Source organism: Salmo trutta, chromosome 36 (assembly GCF_901001165.1).
Source record: "Salmo trutta chromosome 36, fSalTru1.1, whole genome shotgun sequence".
In the NCBI taxonomy this organism is placed as follows: domain Eukaryota; kingdom Metazoa; phylum Chordata; class Actinopteri; order Salmoniformes; family Salmonidae; genus Salmo; species Salmo trutta.
In genome coordinates, this window is record NC_042992.1 from 17874052 (window position 1) to 17900995 (window position 26944).

Sequence of the window (26944 nt, forward strand, 5' to 3'; positions counted from 1 at the left end):
CTTTTAACCTGCTGCTTTAGTTCTCCTTACCTGCTGCATTACTCTTCCTAATCTGCTGCATTAGTTCTTCTAATCTACTGCGATGGTTCTCCTAATCTACTGTGTTAGTTCTCCTAACCTGCTGTGTTAGTTCTCCTATTCTGCTGCTTTAGTTCTCCTGACCTGCTGCATTAGTTCTCCCGACGTGCTGCATTAATTCTCCCAACCTACTGCTTTAGATATGCTAACCTATTGCGTTAACTCTCCTGTCCGACTGCGTTAATTCTCCTATTTTACTGCGATGGTTCTCCTAATCTACTGTGTTAGTTCTCCTAACCTGCTGTGTTAGTTCTCCTATTCTGCTGCTTTAGTTCTCCTGACCTGCTGTGTTAGTTCTCTGCTGCTTTAGTTCTCCTAACCTGCTGCGTTAGTTCTCCTAATCTGCTGCGTTAGTTCTCCTAACCTGCTGCTTTAGTCCTCCTAACCTGCTGCGTTAGTCCTCCTAACCTGCTGCGTTAGTTCTCCTAACCTGCTGCGTTAGTTCTCCTAACCTGCTGCTTTAGTTCTCTGCAAGGTTAGTTCTCCTAACCTGCTGTGTTTGTTCTCGTAACCTGCTCCATTAGTTCTCCTAACCTGCTGTGTTTGTTCTCCTAACCTGCTCCATTAGTTCTCCTAACTTGCTGCGTTACTGCCCCCTAACCCGCTGCGTTAGTTCTCCTAACCTGCTGCTTTAGTCCTCCTAACCTGCTGCGTTAGTTCTCTGCTGCGTTAGTTCTCCTAACCTGCACTCCATCTAGCCACAACCAAGCAGCCAGTGTTCCTTATTTAGACAGTGAGAAAATCTTTCTTTAGCTGCATTTTCCTCTAGATGATATACTTTGTGTGCATCCCCAAATGACACTCTATTCCCTATATAGTGTACTACTTTTGGTGAGAGGCCCTTCAGTGGTCGTCCAAAGTAGTGCACTATAAAGGGTGTAGGGTGCAGTTTGGGACATAAACTTGATTACAGCTGATCCGCCCGGGTCTAAACAGTAGTGTGGTAATGTGGGGGTTGTTGGGCTGGATATTTATCTCACAGGTGAAATAAGGATTCAAGGTGAAACAGAAGCAAAGTGAACCCAGCATGCAGACAGAACAAACTTCTGTCAACACACATGCGTTTCCAAATAAACAATGCGTGCAGTGAGCCGTTGAACCTGGTTGCTGTGTTTTAAACTCTATACCCTTACAGTTAATGGATAGTAGTAGTAGTTCGCCCAGATGCTGTGTGTTTACTCTCATAGCATCATAGAGAAATCAGAGAGGAAATTACTGTTTGTCCTGTTATACTACACACACACACACACACACACACACACACACACACACACACACACACACACACACACACACACACACACACACACACACACACACACACACACACACACACACGCACAGATACACACACACATACACACACAAGTGTCTTCCTGCTGCTGTGTCAGATGTCCTGCCTCCTCCATAACCCTGGACCTCTGACCTGTGTAGTGTTGTACTCTTGTACTATTCCCTACATCCCACCAACATCACAGGACATGATGCAGTCTCCCACAAAGGCCTCTCCGAAACATCAAACCCAGCCCTTTTGAATGGAGCAAGTCAAGTGGAACGGGACACATTGACGCTGATTTCGATTTTTTTTTTTTGTCCTTTTCAAGCACTACGTAAAGAAGTAAGGTTTTTCCCTTCTCTTTCTGTAGGTCTTTAGATACAGTGTGTGATGCTGACAGTGAAAGGACATCACAGTTGTAGCCTAAGGACCTTGTCTTAGATGACATCACTCTCTCTCTTCTTCTTCTTCTCTCTTCTTCTCTCTTCTTCTCTCTCTTCTCTGTCTCCTCTCTTCTTCTCTCTCTCTGTGTCACTTGTTCTCTTTCTTTTGCTATCACGCTCTGTACTCACCTCCTCCACTCTTAGCTGTCCCTGTCTACTGTCTCTCTATCCTTCTTACTTGTTTATTCATTTATTTTTTATTTCACCTTTATTTAACCAGGTAGGCTAGTTGAGAACAAGTTCTCATTTGCAACTGCGACCTGGCCAAGATAAAGCAAAGCAGTTCGACACATACAACAACACAGAGTTACACATGGAATAAACAAACATACAATCAATAATACAGTACAAAAATCTATATACAGCATGTACAAATGAGGTAGGATGAGAGAGGTAAGGCAATAAATAGGCCATGATGGCAAAGTAATTACAACATAGCAATTAAACACTGGAATGGTAGGATGTGCAGAAGATGAATGTACAAGTTGAGATACTGAGGTGCAAAGGAGCAAGATAAATAAATAAATAAATACAGTATGGGGATGAGGTAGATTGGATGGGCTATTTACAGATGAGCTATGTACAGGTGCAGTGATCTGTGAGCTGCTCTGACAGCTGGTGCTTGAAGCTAGTGAGGGAGGTAAGAGTCTCCAGCTTCAGAGATTTTTGCAGTTCGTTCCAGTCATTGGCAGCAGAAAACTGGAAGGAGAGGCGGCCAAAGGAAGAATTGGCTTTGGGGGTGACCAGTGAGATATACCTGCTGGCGCGCGTGCTACGGGTGGGTACTGCTATGGTGACCAGTGAGCTGAGATAAGGCGGGGCTTTACCTAGCAGAGACTTGTAGATGACCTGGGGCCAGTGGGTTTGGAGACGAGTATGAAGTGAGGGCCAGCCAACAAGAGCATACAGGTCGCAGTGGTGGGTAGTATTTGGGGCTTTGGTGACAAAACGGATGGCACTGTGATAGACTGCATCCAATTTGTTGAGTAGAGTGTTGGAGGCTATTTTGTAAATGACGTCGCCGAAGTCTAGGATTGGTAGGATGGTCAGTTTTACGAGGGTATGTTTGGCAGCATGAGTGAAGGATGCTTTGTTGTGAAATAGGAAGCCGATTCTCGATAACGGATCTGGGGCTGTACTTGGTAGGTTCATTGATAATTTGTGTGAGATTGAGGGCATCAAGCTTAGATTGTAGGATGGCTGGGGTGTTAAGCATGTACCAGTTTAGGTCACCTAGCAGCACGAGCTCAGAAGATAGATGGGGAGCAATCAATTCACATATGGTGTCCAGGGCACAGCTGGGGGCAGAGGGAGGTCTATAGCAAGCGACAACGGTGAGAGACTTGTTTCTGGAAAGGTGCATTTTTAGAAGTAGAAGCTCGAATTGTTTTGGTACAGACCTGGATAGTAAGATAGAACTCTGCAGGCTATCTCTGCAGTAGATTGTAACACCGCCCCCTTTGGCAGTTCTATCTTGGCTGAAAATGCTATAGTTAGGGATGGAAGTTTCAGGGTTTTTGGTGGTTTTCCTAAGACAGGATTCAGACACGGCTATGGCATCCGGGTTGGCAGAATGTGCTAAAACAGTGAATAAAGCAAACTTAGGGAGTAGGCTTCTAATGTTAACATGCATGAAACCAAGGCTTTTAGGGTTACAGAAGTCAACAAATGAGAGCACCTGGGGAGTAGGAGTGGAGCTAGGCACTGCAGGTCCTGGATTAACCTCTACATCACCAGAGGAACAGAGGAGAAGTAGGATAAGGGTACGGCTAAAGGCTATAAGAACTGTCCGTCTAGCCCGTTCGGAACAGAGAGTAAAGGGAGCAGGTTTCTGGGCACGATAGCATAGATTCAAGGCATATAGTACAGACAAAGGTATGGTAGGAAGAGAGTACATTGGAGGTAAACCTTGGCATTGAGTAATGAAGAGAGAGATATAGTCTCTAGAGACGTTTAAACCAGGTGATTTCATCATATATGTAGGAGGTGGAACAACATGGTTGGTTAAGGCATATTGAGCAAAGCTATAGGCTCTACAGTGAAATAAGACAGTAATCACTAACCAGGACAGTAATGGACGAGGCATATTGATATTAGGGAGAGGCATGCATAGCCAAGTGATCGTATGGGTCCAGTGAGTGGTTGGGCTGGCTGGGGACACGGCGATTCAGACAGATAGCAGGCTAGCAGTTAGCAGGCCGGGGCTAGCAAGTTAGCAGTTAGCAGGCCGGGGCTAGCAAGCTAGCACAAGGGCCTCAGAGGGACGTCGCGATGGGGGAAAATTCTGTTTTTGCCTCCTCGTGCGGTGACGTCGATAGACCAGTCGTGGAATTAGTAGGGTTCCAAGTAGCAGAGGGGTCCAAGTCCAATTGGCAAAATGGGTATAGTGGTCCAAGAACATCAGGTGAAATATATAGTAACCATTACTACCCAGCAATTGTCTTTCATTAAATGTATTTATTAAATAGATAAATTATAATGGTCTCTGAAATAAGGATGGATTGTTGCCTGTTCAGTTATTAGTTTGTCTAACAATCTAAAGGAGAACTAGTCCTCAGAGAAAACCCAAAATATAAGAAAAAATTAAGAAAATAAAGTAGACCTTAGAATTAGCCTTCCACACTTTGGTTCTCCAAAGTCAAAAGTCCAGAAAAGGAAACTCTTTTTGATAAACAGTACAATATCCCTTACAAGTCTTTGAAAAAGTTCTCACTCATATGGAATGAGAACTTTTGATATAAACAGTTACCAAACATTTCTGTCCACAACATACAGTGAAGATAGCTTCTCCCCTCCCTGACACTCAAACGTAGGATGTGTTCAGTTCGATTGAGCATAGCAGTTTGTACTGGACGACACGCTTCCCCAGAACATTCTTCAACGTTCTTGAACAGACTTTGAGGTACTTTTTCCCATTTGGTGGGTGTGGCTTGAAGCAATGAGTGACGTATTTAAAGGGCCTGTTGACTGCTTCCCAACCCCTCCTCGTTTTTCAACTGTTAGTTCAGAACAGCCCCGTTTCCGTTTAATTGAATGTTGCAGTACGTTTTTCTGTACTAAATGCAGCCCAGGAGGTGACAATGGGTGTGGCCAGGGAGTGACTGGGCAGAGCTCACAGACTATAACACATTTCAAGGAACCTTGTGGGTTACAAACTGCACAGGTGTACTATTCTGAGGTTATTATTACTGAAAATACAGTACCAGTCAATAGTTTGGACACACCTACTCATTCAAGTGTCTTTCTTTATTTTAGCTATTTCGTACATTATAGAATAATAGTGAAGACATCAAAACTATGAAATAACACATATAGAATCATGTAAAAAAAGGTTTTTATATTTGAGAATCTTCAAAGTTGCCACCCTTTGCCTTGATGACAGCTTTGCACACTCTTGGCATTCTCTCAACCAGCTTCATGAGGAATGCTTTTCCAACAGTCTTGAAGGAGTTCCCACATATGTGATCAAAATACACCTCCAGGCGGTGTAAGGGCTATTTGACCAAGAAGGAGAGTGATGGAGTGCTGCATCAGATGACCTGGCCTCCTCTGCAGCAGAGGTAACTCTGAGTCTTCCTTTCCTGTGGCGGTCCTCATGTGAGCCAGTTTCATTATAGCCCTTGATGGATTTTGCGACTGCACTCGAAGAAACTTTCAAAGTTCTTGAAATTTCCGCATTGACTGAGTAATTTCAGCATCTTAAAGTAATGATGGATGGTCATTTTTCTTTGCTTATTTGAGCTGTTCTTGCCATAATATGGACTTGGTCTTTTACCAAATAGGGCTATCTTCTGTATACCACCCCTACCTTGTCACAACACAACTGATTGGCTCAAACACATTAAGAAGGAAAGAAATTCCACAAATTAACTTTTTGACAAGGCACCTGTTACAGTTTTTTTCAACTGCTAACAAGCATCTGTCAATACTGAAGCCACTTTTTCAAAACTTTTCACACAGTCTGCATTACCAACATGCATCTTGGCTAAACAGTTAATCTCACCTCCAAAACTCACTCAAACCACCAAAACACTTCATACATATCTCAAAATAAGGTCATTTGACCATAACACTGGCAACAATTCTTACTCAGAAAGCAGACATTGTCACTCATAACACACTGACCTGAAAACACTAACAACTGGGAGCATAACATAAATGAACTTCTCTTTCAGGTGTGAATGATCTTTCACATAAATCACTATTTCATTACAGAATAACAATAACACCTTTTCACTTTACTGACTGTAACAAGAATGAATCAGAAATGCAGCAATTTCCTTCAATCGACTTTATTTTTTCTATATCTTTGCATATAGTAATTTATTTGTGAAAAACAAAAAACGAATTCCTGAAAATCCAGGGCTGCAATAATAATTACAAAACCATCATCAACGTGTACAGTATAATCACTCATACTGTACAGTACTGTGAGGGTTCTAGTTCTCATCAACATGTATAGTATAATCACTCATACTGTACAGTACTGTGAGGGTTCTAGTTCTCATCAACATGTATAGTATAATCACTCATACTGTACAGTACTGTGAGGGTTCTAGTTCTCATCAACATGTATAGTATAATCACTCATACTGTACAGTACTGTGAGGGTTCTAGTTCTCATCAACATGTATAGTATAATCACTCATACTGTACAGTACTGTGAGGGTTCTAGTTCTCATCAACATGTATAGTATAATCACTCATACTGTACAGTACTGTGAGGGTTCTAGTTCTCATCAACATGTATAGTATAATCACTCATACTGTACAGTACTGTGAGGGTTCTAGTTCTCATCAACATGTATAGTATAATCACTCATACTGTACAGTACTGTGAGGGTTCTAGTTCTCATCAACATGTCTAGTATAATCACTCATACTGTACAGTACTGTGAGGGTTCTAGTTCTCATCAACATGTATAGTATAATCACTCATACTGTACAGTACTGTGAGGGTTCTAGTTCTCATCAACATGTATAGTATAATCACTCATACTGTACAGTACTGTGAGGGTTCTAGTTCTCATACAACATGTATAGTATAATCACTCATACTGTACAGTGCTGTGAGGGTTCTAGTTCTCATACAACATGTATAGTATAATCACTCATACTGTACAGTACTGTGAGGGTTCTAGTTCTCATCAACATGTATAGTATAATCACTCATACTGTACAGTACTGTGAGGGTTCTAGTTCTCATCAACATGTATAGTATAATCACTCATACTGTACAGTACTGTGAGGGTTCTAGTTCTCATACAACATGTCTAGTATAATCACTCATACTGTACAGTACTGTGAGGGTTCTAGTTCTCATCAACATGTATAGTATAATCACTCATACTGTACAGTACTGTGAGGGTTCTAGTTCTCATCAACATGTATAGTATAATCACTCATACTGTACAGTACTGTGAGGGTTCTAGTTCTCAACAACATGTATAGTATAATCACTCATACTGTACAGTACTGTGAGGATTCTAGTTCTCATCAACATGTATAGTATAATCACTCATACTGTACAGTACTGTGAGGGTTCTAGTTCTCATCAACATGTATAGTATAATCACTCATACTGTACAGTACTGTGAGGGTTCTAGTTCTCATCAACATGTATAGTATAATCACTCATACTGTACAGTACTGTGAGGGTTCTAGTTCTCATCAACATGTATAGTATAATCACTCATACTGTACAGTACTGTGAGGGTTCTAGTTCTCATCAACATGTATAGTATAATCACTCATACTGTACAGTACTGTGAGGGTTCTAGTTCTCATCAACATGTATAGTATAATCACTCATACTGTACAGTACTGTGAGGGTTCTAGTTCTCAACAACATGTATAGTATAATCACTCATACTGTACAGTACTGTGAGGGTTCTAGTTCTCATCAACATGTATAGTGTAATCACTCATACTGTACAGTACTGTGAGGGTTCTAGTTCTCATCAACATGTATAGTGTAATCACTCATACTGTACAGTACTGTGAGGGTTCTAGTTCTCATCAACATGTATAGTATAATCATTCATACTGTACAGTACTGTGAGGGTTCTAGTTCTCATCAACATGTATAGTATAATCACTCATACTGTACAGTACTGTGAGGGTTCTAGTTCTCATCAACATGTATAGTATAATCACTCATACTGTACAGTACTGTGAGGGTTGTAGTTCTCATCAACATGTATAGTATAATCACTAATACTGTACAGTACTGTGAGGGTTCTAGTTCTCATCAACATGTATAGTATAATCACTCATACTGTACAGTACTGTGAGGGTTCTAGTTCTCATCAACATGTATAGTATAATCACTCATACTGTACAGTACTGTGAGGGTTCTAGTTCTCATCAACATGTATAGTATAATCACTCATACTGTACAGTACTGTGAGGGTTCTAGTTCTCATCAACATGTATAGTATAATCACTCAAACTGTACAGTACTGTGAGGGTTCTAGTTCTCATCAACATGTATAGTATAATCACTCATACTGTACAGTACTGTGAGGGTTCTAGTTCTCATCAACATGTCTAGTATAATCACTCATAATGTACAGTACTGTGAGGGTTCTAGTTCTCATCAACATGTATAGTATAATCACTCATACTGTACAGTACTGTGAGGGTTCTAGTTCTCATCAACATGTCTAGTATAATCACTCATACTGTACAGTACTGTGAGGGTTCTAGTTCTCATCAACATGTATAGTATAATCACTCATACTGTACAGTACTGTGAGGGTTCTAGTTCTCATCAACATGTATAGTATAATCACTCATACTGTACAGTACTGTGAGGGTTCTAGTTCTCAACAACATGTATAGTATAATCACTCATACTGTACAGTACTGTGAGGGTTCTAGTTCTCATCAACATGTCTAGTATAATCACTCATACTGTACAGTACTGTGAGGGTTCTAGTTCTCATCAACATGTATAGTATAATCACTCATACTGTACAGTACTGTGAGGGTTCTAGTTCTCATCAACATGTATAGTATAATCACTCATACTGTACAGTACTGTGAGGGTTCTAGTTCTCAACAACATGTATAGTATAATCACTCATACTGTACAGTACTGTGAGGGTTCTAGTTCTCATCAACATGTCTAGTATAATCACCATTACTGTACAGTACTGTGAGGGTTCTAGTTCTCATCAACATGTATAGTATAATCACTCATACTGTACAGTACTGTGAGGGTTCTAGTTCTCATCAACATGTATAGTATAATCACTCATACTGTACAGTACTGTGAGGGTTCTAGTTCTCAACAACATGTATAGTATAATCACTCATACTGTACAGTACTGTGAGGGTTCTAGTTCTCATCAACATGTATAGTATAATCACTCATACTGTACAGTACTGTGAGGGTTCTAGTTCTCAACAACATGTATAGTATAATCACTCATACTGTACAGTACTGTGAGGGTTCTAGTTCTCATCAACATGTATAGTATAATCACTCATACTGTACAGTACTGTGAGGGTTCTAGTTCTCATCAACATGTATAGTATAATCACTCATACTGTACAGTACTGTGAGGGTTCTAGTTCTCATCAACATGTATAGTATAATCACTCATACTGTACAGTACTGTGAGGGTTCTAGTTCTCATCAACATGTATAGTATAATCACTCCTACTGTACAGTACTGTGAGGGTTCTAGTTCTCATCAACATGTATAGTATAATCACTCATACTGTACAGTACTGTGAGGGTTCTCATCAACATGTATAGTATAATCACTCATACTGTACAGTACTGTGAGGGTTCTAGTTCTCATCAACATGTATAGTATAATCACTCATACTGTACAGTACTGTGAGGGTTCTAGTTCTCATCAACATGTCTAGTATAATCACTCATACTGTACAGTACTGTGAGGGTTCTAGTTCTCATCAACATGTCTAGTATAATCACTCATACTGTACAGTACTGTGAGGGTTCTAGTTCTCATCAACATGTATAGTATAATCACTCATACTGTACAGTACTGTGAGGGTTCTAGTTGTCATCAACATGTATAGTATAATCACTCATACTGTACAGTACTGTGAGGGTTCTAGTTCTCATCAATATGTCTAGTATAATCACTCATACTGTACAGTACTGTGAGGGTTCTAGTTGTCATCAACATGTCTAGTATAATCACTCATACTGTACAGTACTGTGAGGGTTCTAGTTCTCAACAACATGTATAGTATAATCACTCATACTGTACAGTACTGTGAGGGTTCTAGTTCTCATCAACATGTATAGTATAATCACTCATACTGTACAGTACTGTGAGGGTTCTAGTTCTCCCTCTCTCCTGCATTTGACCACAAGTTCTCATCAACAACAAATCTTATGTCTTCTCTGGCGATGCATCTTGGAAATTATCTTCCGTAATGTCTAATCCAACCCTGGCAGTCTTCAGGAGAAGTGTCTCCACAACCTGTATTCATGTCCAGTAAGGACATCTGGTCATGTGGATAGTGGTCATAAACCTTCCACCTCCATGCAGAGAAAAACTCCTCTATAGGGTTTAGGAAGGGGGAGTACGGAGGCAGGAATAGTACTGACATCCTGGGATGTGCAGCAAACCAGTCTGTGACTGCAGCAGAGTGGTGGAATGCCACATTATCCCACACAACAATGAAAGTATGGGAGTTTCTTGCCCCGCTCTCCTCTACTGGTACAAGTCGATTATGCAGGTCATCCAGAAAAGAAATGAGCCTCTCTGTATTGTAGGGGCCAATGAGTGGTTTGTGTAACAGCAAACCATCATTGGACAGTGCTGCACAGATTGTGATGTTAGCTCCTCTCTGGCCTGGGACATCCACGGTTGCTCTCTGTCCAATCACATTTCTTCCCCTGCGGTGTGTTTTTGCCAGGTTGAATCCAGCTTCATCCACAAAAATGAATGTATGTGCAGTTTGCCTGGCTTCTCCATTACTCTCTAAAATACAGTAAATCCACAGTTTACAGTACTTTATATTATGTATAGCTGTGTATGTATCTTACCTGAACATATTGATAACAGAGTTCTTTCACACGTTCACCGTTTCTCTCAAAGGGTACAGTGTACAACTGATAATATTCTGCCTCTCCCTCCTGTGGGAGGAATCCTTTGGATCCTACTGAAAAACACAAAACAATCAATATATTTCAAAATGTCAGTACATGTAAAAATGTGAACATACTGTATTGTACTGTAATATGTAGTTCAATTATCATTGAAGGATGCACATCTCACCTGTTGTTTTGACAGAAAATGTGTACTATTGATGCAAGTGATGAACGCTGCAGATTTGGTTGCACCCTTAAACCGGCCTCTCTCAAAGAGGGACCATGGTTTACAACATGGTCAATAATTGTGGCCCTTATCTCATCAGAGACCACCGCTCTTGGTCTTCCTCTCCTTTGTCCTCCACGCATTCTCCCTCTCCCTGCCACTCTTCTTTCCCCAGCAACCTGTCTTCTTTGATCCATGTTTCCAAACTAAATCATTCCGAAGCCGTCCTAATTTGTCTATTTGGTAACAAGACTAAAAACAGGACACTTGGGTAGGCTTTCAGCTGAAATTGCAATCAGTTGTGTTTGGAATAATTAAATATTCTGCTGAGATTTTCTATATGGTTCAATCTGGTTACTGCTGAAATGCACAACATTTGCCATCATTCTGTTTTGAATGTGTTTTTAACAGTTTTGGAAACATTTGAAAATATGTGCTGCAAATATATAGTTTAGCAGGTGGTGGAGTATGAATGAGAAAAGAGTTCATGGATTTCGGAAAAATCATATCAAAGTTTATTTGTCACAATACAACCTTACAGTGAAATGCTTACTTACATGCTCTAACCAATAGTGCAAAAAAAAGTGTTAGGTGAACAATAGGTAAGTAAAGAAATAAAACAACAGTAAAAAGACAGGCTATATACAGTAGCGAGGCTATATACAGTAGCGAGTCTATATACAGTAGCGAGGCTACATACAGACACCGGTTAGTCAGGCTTATTGAGGTAGATGTACATGTGGGTATGGTTAAAGTGACTATGCATATATGATGCACAGAGAGTAGCAGCAGCATAAAAGAGGGGTTGGCGGGTGGTGGGACACAGTGCAGATAGCCCAGTTAGCCAATGTGCGGGAGCACTGGTTGGTCGGCCCAATTGAGGTAGTATGTACATGAATGTATAGTTAAAGTGACTATACATAAATGATAAACAGAGAGTAGCGAGTAGAATGAGTAGAATGAGAATGAGTAGAATGTGGTCATTGAATGCATTTTGTGTGAAAGCAATGAAAAATGATTCAGAGTTTGGTCCACATACACTTCTGTTTCGCTGACTGTGTGAATAGTTTTGACAATGTAGTTTTGACAATGCAATTGAAAAAAACTGCAATTGAAAGGCATTCCAGGTGACTACCTCATGAAGCTGGTTGAGAGAATGCCAAGAGTGTGCAAAGCTGTCATCAAGGAAAGGGTGGCTACTTTGAATACTTTTTTAACACATTTTTGGTTACTACATGATTCCATATGTGTTATTTCATAGTTTTGATGTCTTCACTATTATTCTACAATGTAGAAAACCCTTGAATGAGCAGGTGTGCCCAAACTTTTGACTGGTACTGTATATAAAGAATGTAACACATGTTTGTAAATATACTCTGCTATAACCAATAGAGCAGATACTTTCTGGCAAAACTAAAGAACCAGTATTTGATTTCTTCTACAACTTGACATTAACTCTCCACCCAGATCAAATCAAATTTATTTATATAGCCCTTCGTATATCAGCTGAAATCTCAAAGTGCTGTACAGAAAACCAGCCTAAAACCCCAAACAGCAAGCAATGCATGTGAAAGAAGCACGGTGGCTAGGAAAAACTCCCTAGGAAAAACTCCCTAGAAAGGCCAAAAACCTAGGAAGAAACCTAGAGAGGAACCAGGCTATGAGGGGTGGCCAGTCCTCTTCTGGCTGTGCCGGGTGGATATTATAACAGAACATGGTCAAGATGGTAAAATGTTCATAAATGACCAGCATGGTCAAATAATAATAATCATAGTAGTTGTCGAGGGTGCAACAAGCACGTCCGGTGAACAGGTCAGGGTTCCGTAGCCGCAGGCAGAACAGTTGAAACTGGAGCAGCAGCATGGCCAGGTGGACTGGGGACAGCAAGGAGTCATCATGCCAGGTAGTCCCGAGGCATGGTCCTAGGGCTCAGGTCCTCCGAGAGAAAGAAAGAAAGAGAGAAAGAGAGAATTAGAGAGAGCATATTTAAATTCACACAGAACACCGGATAAGACAAGAGAATACTCCAGATGTAACAGACTGACCCTAGCCCCCCGACACATAAACTACTGCAGCATAAATACTGGAGGCTGAGACAGGAGGGATCAGAAGACACTGTGGCCCCATCCGATGATACCCCCGGACAGGGCCAAACAGGCAGGATATAACCCCACCCACTTTGCCAAAGCACAGCCCCCACACCACTAGAGGGATGTCTACAACCACCAACTTACCGTCCGAAGACAAGGCCGAGTATAGCCCACAAAAATCTCCGCCATGGCACAACCCAAGGGGGGGCGCCAACCCAGACAGGAAGATCACGTCAATGACTCAACCCACTCAAGTGACGCACCCCTCCCATGGACGGCATGGAAGAACACCAGTAAGTCAGTGACTCAGCCCCTGTAATAGGGTTAGAGGCAGAGAATCCCAGTGGAAAGAGGGGAACCGGCAAGGCAGAGACAGCAAGGGCGGTTCGTTGCTCCAGCCTTTCCGTTCACCTTCACACTCCTGGGCCAGACTATACTTAATCATAGGACCTACTGAAGAGATAAGTCTTCAGTAAAGACTTAAAGGTTGAGACTGAGTCTGCGTCTCTCACATGGGTAGGCAGACCATTCCATAAAAATGGAGCTCTATAGGAGAAAGCCCTACCTCCAGCCGTTTGCTTAGAAATTCTAGGGACAATTAGGAGGCCTGCGTCTTGTGACCGTAGCGTACGTGTAGGTATGTACGGCAGGACCAAATCGGAAAGATAGGTAGGAGCAAGCCCATGTAATGCTTTGTAGGTTAGCAGTAAAACCTTGAAATCAGCCCTTGCCTTAACAGGAAGCCAGTGTAGGGAAGCTAGCACTGGAGTAATATGATCAAATTTTTTGGTTCTAGTCAGGATTCTAGCAGCCGTATTTAGCACTAACTGAAGTTTGTTTAGTGCTTTATCCGGGTAGCCGGAAAGTAGAGCATTGCAGTAGTCCAGCCTAGAAGTAACAAAAGCATGGATACATTTTTCTGCGTCATTTTTGGACAGAAAGTTTCTGATTTTTGCAATGTTACGTAGATGGAAAAAAGCTGTCCTTGAAACAGTCTTGATATGTTCTTCAAAAGAGAGATCAGGGTCGAGAGTAATGTTGAGGTACTTCACAGTTTTATTTGAGACGACTGTACAACCATCCAGATTAATTGTCAGATTGAACAGAAGATCTCTTTGTTTCTTGGGACCTAGAACAAGCATCTCTGTTTTGTCCGAGTTTAAAAGTAGAAAGTTTGCAGCCATCCACTTCCTTATGTCTGAAACACAGGCTTCTAGCAAGGGCAATTTTGCGGCTTCACCATGTTTCATTGAAATGTACAGCTGTGTGTCGTCCGCATAGCAGTGAAATGTAACATTATGTTTTCGAATGACATCCCCAAGAGGTAAAATATATAGTGAAAACAATAGTGGTCCTAAAACGGAACCTTGAGGAACACCGAAATTTACAATTGATTTGTCAGAGGACAAACCATTCACAGAGACAAACTGATATCTTTCCGACAGATACGATCTAAACCAGGCCAGAACTTGTCCATGTAGACCAATTTGGGTTTCCAATCTCTCCAAAAGAATGTGGTGATCGATGGTATCAAAAGCGGCACTAAGATCTAGGAGCACGAGGACAGATGCAGAGCCTCGGTCTGACGTCATTAAAAGGTAATTTACCACCTTCACAAGTGCAGTCTCAGTGCTATGATGGGGTCTAAAACCAGACTGAAGCGTTTCGTATACATTGTTTGTCTTCAGGAAGGCAGTGAGTTGCTGTGCAACAGCTTTTTCTAAAATTTCTGAGAGGAATGGAAGATTCGATATAGGCCGATAGTTTTTTATAATTTCTGGGTCAAGATTCGGCTTTTTCAAGAGAGGCTTTATTACTGCCACTTTTAGTGAGCTTGGTACACATCCGGTGGATAGAGAGCCGTTTATTATGTTCAACATATGAGGGCCAAGCACAGGAAGCAGCTCTTTCAGTAGTTTAGTTGGAATAGGGTCCAGTATGCAGCTTGAGGGTTTGGAGGCCATGATTATTTTCATCATTGTGTCAAGAGATATAGTACTAAAACACTTTAGTATCTCCCTTGATCCTAGGTCCTGGCAGAGTTGTGCAGACTCAGGACAATGGAGCTTTGGAGGAATACCCAGATTTAAAGAGGAGTCCGTAATTTGCTTTCTAATGATCGTGATCTTTTCCTCAAAGAAGTTCATAAATGTATTACTGCTGAAGTGAAGGCTATCCTCCATTTGCGAATGCTGCTTTTTAGTTAGCTTTGCAACAGTATCAAAAATAAATTTCGGATTAAACTCAGGACAGGGAGCCTTAGTTGAAAATGCCACCTCAAAGCCGGCTTATGGCCCTTATGATAGACCTACTCCTGCCATCCTGCCCTTTAGAGACTACAGTAAATGGAGACCAAGTGAATGCAAGCAGTCTTAGGTTAACAGTAAAACAATCTATTCTTGCTCTCTCAACATCAGGGTTGGGGTCAAGTCCAAATAAACTTGATTGATCCAGGGAATGACTATTCCTTAATCCATGGTAATACAATTTATGAACTGGAAAATCATAATTGAAAATTCATTGTCACTTTTCAAATTCTTAAATCCATCTCTTGAACTGACTTGACTAAATCTGGAATCAACCCAATAAATCAATGTTCTAATCGTCATCACTAACCAGGATTCCATCCAACCTTTTCCATGCGAGTAAAGTACATGTCCGATAATTTTTTTACATTTCAGGCCTGATGAAAACGTAAACATTTTCGACTAAACAAAATACACTAGACAAGGTGGGATCTTTTTGTGTCTATAAAATGTATTATGTGAGAAATGTCAGTGGAAATGCTTTTATGCGCAAATATTGATATTATTTACCATCAAATTGAAGTAAACTTGGAATCACGCGATGACATGTTGTGTGGTCCTCCCACTACGACTCAGGAAAGCATGCAGGTCAATAGAATTCAGATGGGCGGTGAAAGTGCAACGTGATCTTCATTCTCCTTTCCAATAAATATTCAGGGTCTTATTATGTTGTTGCTTGGCTGCCGTTTGACAAATAAAAAGAATCTCGCTCTTTTGTCCATAATAATCTCATCGTGTATGATATTCGTGCCCTCTAGCCTGCGCGGTTGGCTAGATTCCATGTGCCAATGCCACAGTGGGCACACTCACTATGTAACGCACCATTGCTTTGTGAAATGTAGAGTTGAAAATGCAGGGTCTCCCGAATGGCGCAGCAGTCATTACAGATCCGAGGCGTCATTACAAATCCGGGTTCGATACCGGGCTGTGTCGCAGCCGGCTGCGGCCGGGAGACCCATGAAGGAGCATACATTTGGCCCAGCGTCGTCTGGGTTAGCATGCACACTGACACGGTCACCAGTTGCAGGGTGTTTCCTCCGACACATTGGTGCGGCTGGTTCTAAGTGAGCAGTGTGTCAAGAAGCAGTGCAGCTTGGCAAGGTCGTGTTTCAGAGGACACATGGCTCTCGACCTTCATCTCTCCCTAGTCCGTACGGGAGTTGCAGCTGATGGGACAAGACTGTAACTACCAATTGGGGAGAAAAAGGGCTAAATAATACATTTTAAAAAATTTCAAAAATGTGATGGAAACCCATTTAACTTGTATTTCTTATTCGGCACATGGACATTTAACCGCAAAAGGTATTTTTATGTGCATTATGTCATCACGCACATACCTTTATCTGCAACAAGTCAATTTGATGGAAACTGGTGGGAACATGTGCATATTGTTTTTATGCAGATTGTTGGATATTTGCAGGAAAATCTGTGGCCAACTGGATGGAAACCTAGTTGATGACAAATCGGTGAAGTAACAAGTGGTTGTTTTCTTCATGGCTGATCCTTGGACTTCTCTAGTGGGTGGGGTCTGGTACCTGTGGCCACACCTTAGTATTCCAGGGGATGCGGCCAAGACTAAAGACTGGTATCCAGGGAAGGACAGAGAACAAATGAATGCCATGTAATTGGAATGACCCTGACTCTTCTCTCTCCCTCTCTCTCTCTCTCTGCCTGCCTGCCTGAGATAGATTGTCAAACCCCAAACTCCCCCTGCTCATTTGCTCATGTGCATGACCGTATCCAAGAGGTAGCATCACCAGAGACGAAGGAAACACTGTGTGTGTGTGTGTGTGTGTGTGTGTGTGTGTGTGTGTGTGTGTGTGTGTGTGTGTGTGTGTGTGTGTGTGTGTGTGCATACATGTGTATGTGTGTCTAAATGCGTGCCTGTGCTCGAAATTATGTGTACCATTTCTACATGTTTGTGTCTCGGTCTCAATAAGTGGGTGCTTGTGTGAAGGCAAAACAGACAAAATGGGTAAGCAGTTTTACCAGGACATCTGTCATTTTGTAAGTGAATTATTTGCAATCTGTTTTGCTCTCTTATTGCGAGGAGAATTCAGAGTATGGAGAGGTTTCACTGACTGGTGTTTTCCACTCTTTTAGCAGTTATTTGAAGCTGTCAGGAGCCTGCTGCTCGAGTCCTTGTTAGGGACCACCTGTTCCATCTGCTCCTCACTCCCTTGTCATATTTCTGGAGCTGTGCGGATCAGAACTCCAGTAGGGGAAAAGAGGAAGAGAGGAAAGGAAGAGAGGGAGGGAGAACTTTACTTCTATCTCATAGTGTCTTGTTATGTTATTCAAACACATGTTTGAAGCGATTGTTCTAGGCACGAATAGCTTTGTTCTGACTTTGTGATCATCGTATGATGATCTACTGCCTAGAACTTACCAGGCTGTAAAATAAAGGGTTACCGCACAGTACTATGGTAATAGAGAAAAAATACACGATGCATGGTTACCCCTGAGCTTCCAGCTGGGCCTCACTCAGGCAGCTCCATAGCAGGGAGAGGCTGTCCTCTTCAGGCTGCCTGTCGGCCGCCCTCCCCGGGGCACCATTGGAGGTTGTGGAGCTGTCAGTCCCACGCTCCAGCATCGCTCCTCTGCCTGCCACCCGCCACCCGCCGAAAGAAAAGAAAGGATCTAAATGAATTCTCTCCTACACCTTGGTGGTGAAAATGTCAGAGAGTGCAGCTGGTTAGCAGTGACAACGCCAGCCCTGCTCGGCGCCTATCACCTGCTAATTGAAATCCAATGAGGTGTGAAAGAGACCCTTAAAAAAAAGGCACAATCAACAGGGGCATCGCACGGCCGGAGCCTGATGTGTGTAATTTCATTTTGACGTCTCTCCCTCTTGTAATAGATCCATTGAAGCCAATTATGGGGTGAGATTGAGTTTCATGGATGGGGGAGTGTTTCCCATCAAGGAGAGAAAGACAAGATGGCCTGTTTGTCAGGTTTGAATAGTGAACACCACAGCTGGCTGTTCTAAGCTGTAGTCAAAGGGAGAATAAACTTGAAACAACTGAGGCTGATGTATGACATCCCTTTGGAAATTTACTGTAGTTGCAGTTGAATTTATGGTGAGGACGAAAGGGGGACACCTACACATGATATATTTAATAGCTCTACAGAACAACGAATGCTCGGCAATTGGGAAAATCAATAAACCATTCTGAGTTGCAATGCGGGGAGCATATGGACACAGCCTTAGAACAAAGTGTAGAGCACATACTGTTTACTCCACGGCAACAGACTCATGGTTGTCTTGTGTTGTTTACCGACGTTTACCATTGTCTACCAAACACATTTGTCTCTATGAAATATTCAACTGGGGCATCGCACTCCTCTAGCTCTCTATCTCTCCATCTCTCCATGTATAATTTATATTATTTATTTTACATTATAGTCATTTAGCAGACGCTCTTATCCAGAGTGACGTACAGTTAGTGCATTCATCTTAAGATAGCTAGGTGGTCACAACCACTTATCATAGGCATAGTAAGTACACTTTTCCTCAATAAAGTAGTTATTAGCATAGTCAGAGCTAGAAGGGGGGGGTCAAGTGCTAGTGTTGGTTCAGGATAAGGAGGGGTGAGGAGGGGGATTATTTAAGATATTTTGAAGAGGTAGGGTTTCAGGATGGGCAGGGACTCTGCTGTCCTAGCTTCAGGGGGAAGCTGGTTCCACCATTGGGATGCCAGGACAGAGAAGAGCTTGGACTGGGCTGAGCGGGAGCTGCCCGGCAGTAGGGGTGGGAGGGCCAAGAGACCAAAGGTGGCAGAACGGATTAGGGTGTAGGGTTTTAGCATAGCCTGAAGTTAGGGAGGGGCCGTTCCTCTTGCCTCATGGTCTTGTAGTGGATGCGAGCTTCAACTGGAAGCCAGTGGAGTGTCAAGAGGAGCAGGTTGACATGGGGGAACTTGGGAAGGTTGAACACATTAGCAGGAAGAGCATTAATGTCACACAACATGTTCCACCGTTCCAATACATCAATGATTACTGCCAACGTACTAAGAGTAGGAACGTGATTTAGCTTCAGTTTTCACTGATGTTGGCGGCTAAATGACTCTTTAGACGACAAGCCATATATGATGTACCACCCCACACACTTATAGAGAGAACGTTCACTAAGTGCGTCATTATAGCATGTGTAGAACTGACGGAATCGAAAGAAAGGCAGAGCTGCTCTCAGGTCAGCTTTCTTCATTCAAATCTTACCTTAACATGAGAATTATGCCAGGGTTGTGGGTTCGATTCCCACGGGAGGCCAGTACAAAAAAAAAAAAATGCATGAAATGAAATGTATGCATTCACAACTGTAAGTCGCTCTGGATAAGAGCGTCTGCTAAATGACTAAAATGTAAAAAATGTAAATGTAATTATTCCATAATACTGACGATGGATCAGCTCCTAAAGAGATAGGCTATTACAAGCTATAGCCTACGGCTGCAAATATTGAGGTGGCTTATTTTAATGCTTACCCTATAATAATGCACTAAATCACAGATGGAAATATATTGAGGAACAAATTATGGACAGTAGCCTAGAATTAGCAAAATATAACCCAATTGATTTAACATTACATTTATTTCAACATTATTTAAATATATACAGTACCAGTCAAAAATTTGGACACCTACTCATTCCAGGGTTTTTCTATATTTGTACTATTTTTTACATTGTAGAATAATAGTGAAGACATCAAAACTATGAAATAACACATATGGAATCATATGGATATATATATTTGGAAATATATATTTTAAATGTGAGATTACTCAACATAACCACCATTTGCCTTGATGGCAGCTTTGTACACTCTTGGCATTCTCTCAAACAGCTTCATGAGGTAGTCACCTGGAATGCATTCCAATTAACAGGTGTGCCTTGTTAAAATTAATTTGTGGAATTTCTTTCCTTCTTAAAAACCTGTTGTGGATAGTGGGCAGTATTTTCACGGCCGGATGAAAGAAACGTACCCGATTTAATCTGGTTACTACTCTTGCCCGGAAACTAGAATATGCATACCATTAGTAGATTTGGATAGAAAACACTCTAACCTTTCTAAAACTGTTTGAATGATGTCTGTGAGTATAACAGAACTCATATGGCAGGCAAAAACCTGAGAAGATTCCAAGCAGGAAGTGGCCTGTCTGCAAATTTGTAGTCCTTCTGTTGCATCTCTATCGAAACTACAGTATCTGAGCTGTTACGTGACACTTTCTAAGGCTTCCATTGGCTCTCTAAAGCCTTCAGAAACCGGATTGAGGCGTCTCCTGTCTCTGGGTAGATAACAGGAGCACAGTTTGTCAGTGGACTGCCTGGTGACAGAGAGATTGGAGATGCGCGTTCACGAGATCATTATTTTCCTCTTTGAATGAATACAACATTGTCCGGTTGGAATATTATCGCTATTTTACGAGAAAAATAGCATAAAAATGTATTTTAAACAGCGTTTGACATGCTTCTAAGTACGGTAATGGAACATTTTGATTTTTTTTGTCTGGAAATGCGCTCGAGCGTTACCCTTTGGATAGTGACCTGAACGCACGAACAAAACGGGGGTATTTGGAAATAACTATGGATTATTTGGAACAAAAACAACATTTGTTGTGGAAGTAGCAGTCCTGGGAGTGCATTCTGACGAAGAACAGCAAAGGTAATCCAATTTTTCTAATACTAATTCTGAGTTTAGTGAGCCCCGAACTTGGCGGGTGTCAAAATAGCTAGCCCTGATGGCTGAGCTATGTACTCAGAATATTGCAAAATGTGCTTCTGCCAAAAAGCTATTTTAAAATCTGACATAGCGATTGCATAAAGGAGTTCTGTATCTATAATTCTTAAAATAATTGTTATGTTTTTTGTCAACGTTTATCATGAGTAATTTAGTAAATTCACCGGAAGTTTTCGGTGGGAATACGATTTCTGAACATCACATGCTAATGTAAAAAGCTGTTTTTTGATATAAATATGAACTTGATTGAACAAAACATGCATGTATTGTATAACATAATGTCCTAGGAGGGTCATCTGATGAAGATCATCAAAGGTTAGTGCTGCATTTAGCTGTGTTTTGGGTTTTTGTGACATATGCTTGCTTTGAAAATGGCTGAGTGATTATTTTTGGCTGGGTACTCTCCTAACATAATCTAATGTTTTGCTTTCGCTGTAAAGCCTTTTTGAAATCGGACAATGTGGTTGGATTAACGAGAGTCTTATCTTTCAAATGGTGTAAAATAGTCATATGTTTGAGAAATTGAAGTTATAGCATTTTTAAGGTTTTTGTATTTCGCGCCACGCTCTACCATTGGATATTGGGGAGGAGTTCCGCTAGCGGAACGTCTGTCCTCAACAGGTTTTAATGTGTTTGAGCCAATCAGTTGTGTTGTGACAAGGTAGGGGTGGTATACAGAAGATAGCCCTATTTGGTAAAAGACCATGTCCAAATTATGGCAAGAACATCTCAAATAAGCAAAGAGAAAGAACTTTCAAGAACTTTCTTGAAAGTTTCTACAAGTGCAGTCGCAAAAACCATCAAGAGCTATGATGAAACTGGCTCTCATGAGGACCGCCACAGGAAAGGAAGACCCAGCGTTACCTCTCCTGCAGAGGATAAGTTCATTAGAGTAAACTGCACCTCAGATGGCAGCCCAAATAAATGTTAGCAACAGACACATCTCAGCATCAACTGTTCAGAGGAGACTGCTTGAATCAAGCCTTCATGGTCGAATTGCTGCAAAGAAACCACTATCAAAGGACACCAATAATAAGAAGAGACTTTCTTGGGTCAAGAAACATGGGTAATGGACATTAGACCGGTGGAAGTCTGTCCATTGGTCTGATAAGTCCAACTTTGAGAATTTCGGTTCCATCAGCCGTGTCTTTGTGAGACGCAGAGTAGGTGAACAGACGATCTCCGCACATGTGGTTCCCACCATGAAGCATGGAAGAGGAGGTGTGAGGGTGCTTTGCTGGTGACACTGTCAGTGATTTATTTAGAATTCAAGGCATACTTAACTAGCATGGCCACCATAGCATTCTGCAGCGATACGCACTTCCCATTTGGTTTGCTTTTAGTGGGACTATCATTTGTTTCTCAACAGGACAATGACCCAAAACACACCTCCAGGCTGTGTAAGGGTTATTTGACCAAGGAGAGTGATGGAATGTTGCATCAGATGACCTGGCCTCCACAATCAGCTGACCTCAACTCAATTGAGATGGTTTGGGATGAGTTGGACCTCAGAGTGAAGGAAAAGCAGCCAACAACTGCTCATTATAGGTGGGAACTCCGTCAACATTTTTTTTAATTTTTTTTTTTTACATTTTTTAGTCATTTAGCAGACGCTCTTATCCAGAGCGACTTACAGTAGTGAATGCACACATTTCAATTAATTTCATACATTTTTTTTTTTCTCGTACTGGCCCCCCTGGGAATCGAACCCACAACCCTGGCGTTGCAAACACCATTGCAAACACCATGCTCTACCAACTGAGCCACAAGACCGTTGGAAAAGCACGTGGAAGGGCAAAAAAGCATCTAACAATGCACTTACAGTGCCTTCAGAAAGTATCCACACCCCTTTACTTTTTTCTAATTTAGTTGTGTTACAGCCTGAATTTAAAATGGATTAAAATGCAATGTGTCAATGGCCTACACACAATGCCCCATAATGTCAAAGTAGAACTATGTTTTTAGATTTTTTATTAAATTAATAAAAAATGAAAGCTGAAATGTCTTGAGTCTATAAGTATTCAACCCCTTTGTTATGGCAAGCCTAAAGAAGTTCAGGAGTAAAAATATTTTAACAATTCAAATAATAAGATATATGGACTACTCTGTGTGCATTAATAGTGTTTAACATGATTTTTGAATGACTACTTCATCTCTGTACCCTGCACATGCAATTATCTGTAAGGTCCCTTAGTCGAGCAGTGAACTTCAAACACAGATTCAACCACAAAGAACAGGGAGGTTTTCCAATGCCTCGCAAAGAAGGGCAACTATTGGTAGATTGGTAAAAAAACAAAGCAGACGTTGAATATCCCTTTGAGCATGGTGAAGTTATTAATGACACTTTGGATGATTTATCAATACACCCAGTCACTACAAAGATACAGGCGTCCTTCCTAACTCAGTTGCCGGAGAGGAAGGAAACCGCTCAGGGATTTCACCATGAGGCCAATGGTGACTTTAAAACAGTTACAGAGTATAATGGTTGTGATAGGAGAAAACTGAGGATGGATCAACAACATTGTAATTACTCCACAATACTAATCTAATTGACAGAGTGAAAAGAAAGAAGCCTGTACAGAATAAAAACATTTCAAAACATGCATCCTGTTTGCAGTAAGGCACTAAAGTAAAACTGCAAAAAATGTGGCAAAGAAATTAACTTTATGTTCTGAATACAAAGCGTTATGTTTGGGGCAAATCCAACACAACATATCCCTGAGAACCACTCTTAATATTTTCAAGCATGGTGGTGGCTGCATCATGTTATGGGTATGCTTGTCATCGGCAAGGACTAGGGTGTTTTTTTAGGATAAACAGAACGGAATAGATCTAAGCACAGGCAAAATCCTAGAGGAAAACCTGGTTCAGTCTGCTTTCCACCAGACACTTGGTGTGGGTTCACCATAAGGTTTAATAGAGCTGGTTCTGAAACCTGATGAGTAACCCGAAGACTTGTGTTGGCTCCCCAAGCTAATGTCTCCTAGGCTTGAGGTCACTGGGCTAACAGTCTTGTGGCAGACAGGAGGCCCAGGCATAAACAATAAACCGTTTACTTCTCTCATTATCTGATCTCAGTGTGATGGATGTTCACGGTTTTCATGTTACAGACTATTTATTATCTTCATCTTGTAAAGAAACGGTTTGTGTTTTCCCTTATCAAACATTTCTGTTTTTCTATTTTATAGATGCTGTCTCAGCTTTGCCACAGATAGTCAGTCATTCAACAATCAGACAGTCTCACCAACAACATCAGCCGTGATCCATTTTTACTCAAATTGGAATCGTAATCCTTCCACAAACTATGAAAGCTGTGATTTGGTTGTGAAATCGTTTATGAGAAAACCAACAAGGCATTTTCATAATCATTTCAACACAATGTGATGCTGTGTTGTTTCTGAATATAACATTTAATATAAAGGTTGCATTAACCACTCTGATGCACATCGCAGACTTTGCTATTTGCCACCGGCCCAACAGGCTTTTTCTGCCCTTAAGTTTAAGCAACGTTTGTTCGCTAACTACACATCTATTGCTTGGCTGCATCAAACTTACCACGGTCAAATTCCATGGGAAAATGCATCCATAGATATTTAAGTGTACATACCGTACTATACAACAGGAAGACAGGAGCCTGAGTAGTGTTTGTCAATAGGCCTACCAGAGCTCTTTGGTATACTATGTTTGGGGGTCTCTTTGTTTTTTGTCAACAATTTTCACAGGTCAGGCACATAAAGTCTCTCACACTCCCACACAAAAACGCATGTACACAATCACACACAGTTCTCCACCTTGAAGTGAGAAGTTTTACAGTATATACAGAAATGCATTAAACAGGCAGGCAGGCTGGCAGCAAGGAAGGAAGGAAGGAAGGAAGGAAGGAAGGAAGGAAGGAAGGAAGGAAGGAAGGAAGGAAGGAAGGAAGGAAGGAAGGAAGGAAGGAAGGAAGGAAGACAGACAGACATGTACGGCCACTGTTGAGTGTGAGGACTCAGATCAGTTGTGACTCTGTAGCAGATGTCTCAGGGACGGCACTGTCTCCTGCCCGGCCACTCCTCTGACGCACGCTGGGTACTGCTGAGACTGAGACTGAGAGTGGGAGAGGCTCACAGATGGTGGGATATCTGAAGCGGTTTGATCAGCTGAAGCGGCAGGCAGGTAGGTATCAATGCTACAGGTGCCGTGGGGGAGCATATAGGACTGTACATGCTGCTCTCCACCAGTGTACCCACATAGAGGAGAAGAGATGTGGGGAGCAACAGAGAGAGAGAGAGAGAGAGAGAGAGAGAGAGAGAGAGAGAGAGAGAGAGAGAGAGAGAGAGAGAGAGAGAGAGAGAGAGAGAGAGAGAGATAGAGAGAGAAGCGGCCTCCAAGGCTTTCAGACAGAGGGAACAGAACAGCTTGAGACAGAGAATATTTCACATCCCCATGGTCTCATACGAGCCTCAGATGACTACAGTACAGTACGCTCTACGGCTGGGTCTTTTATTTCTGAAGTGCTGAATGGATCTCAAAGAACAAGTGCCTTTCATCGGAGTGCTGCTGGCGCTCTGACAGCTATGTGTTAAGAAGGCCCTATCACACACACCACACACACACACACACACACACACACACGTCCCCTCCTCTTCCCCCCTCCTCCCCTGTGGAGTCGTAAAGTGTGACAAACGCAACCAGCGTGTCCCTGACTCCGATCCCCGACTTTATTGTCACCGGGGTAGAAAATAAATAAGCAGAAGAGGCAGGAAGAAGGTCTGGCCTGGAGATGGCCCGGCTCTGAGATTGGTTTGATCGATGAAAGGGCGAGGAGTGCGTTATCGATCCAGTCAGCGAGTTACAGCCGTTAGAGGAATGAGGAGCGAAGCGCTTGGACTTGTTGATTAACTGAGGCAGGCCGAGGCGCTTGTCGGCCGCAGTACGTTAAGGTGATGTACATGGATTGGGCTGAAAGGGCACCACGGATCTCTGTGCTGCGCTGCACTGTGCTGTGCATGATGACAAATGAAAGTGAGAACCATGAAAGGAAAAGGGAGAATGGTCAAACGAAAGGGAAATATACAATAACGTTGGTCATGGCTTTCATTGTTGCATGATGGTTATTGAATTAACTGTTTGATTCACTCTTAAAGCTTTAGCAAGAAGTGACGTGCTCACACACGCACGCACACACACACACACACACACACGCACACACACACACACACACACACACACACACACACACACACACACACACACACACACACACACACACACACACACACACACACACACACACACACACACACGCACGCACGCACGCACACACACACACACACACACACACAGAGGTCTGGAGTTCAAACATAACATTCTTAAAGCCCTCTCACCAAAACCTTGGATTACCTTGTAGACAGAAGTTATGGCCAAAACAAATTCAAAACTGGTTGAAATGACACCATATTAACGTCATTTCAACCAGTTTTGCTCCATGGGATCACTCTATTCTCCAAATGGACGAGACGTTGTGGTGTTTGTGAGCTAGCTACAGTAGATGAGTTCTCTGACTGTGTACCTGTATGTCAGATTCAATCAGGAAAACGCTCTTGTACGTCAACTGTTTCAGACATCTTCTTCTCCGGATTCCCAAAAAAGGAGAAATGCAAAGAGAGTCAACGGAGTGGAAAGAAAGTTTCTCCGACATCATGATGCATGCAGCTAGCTTACCATGCG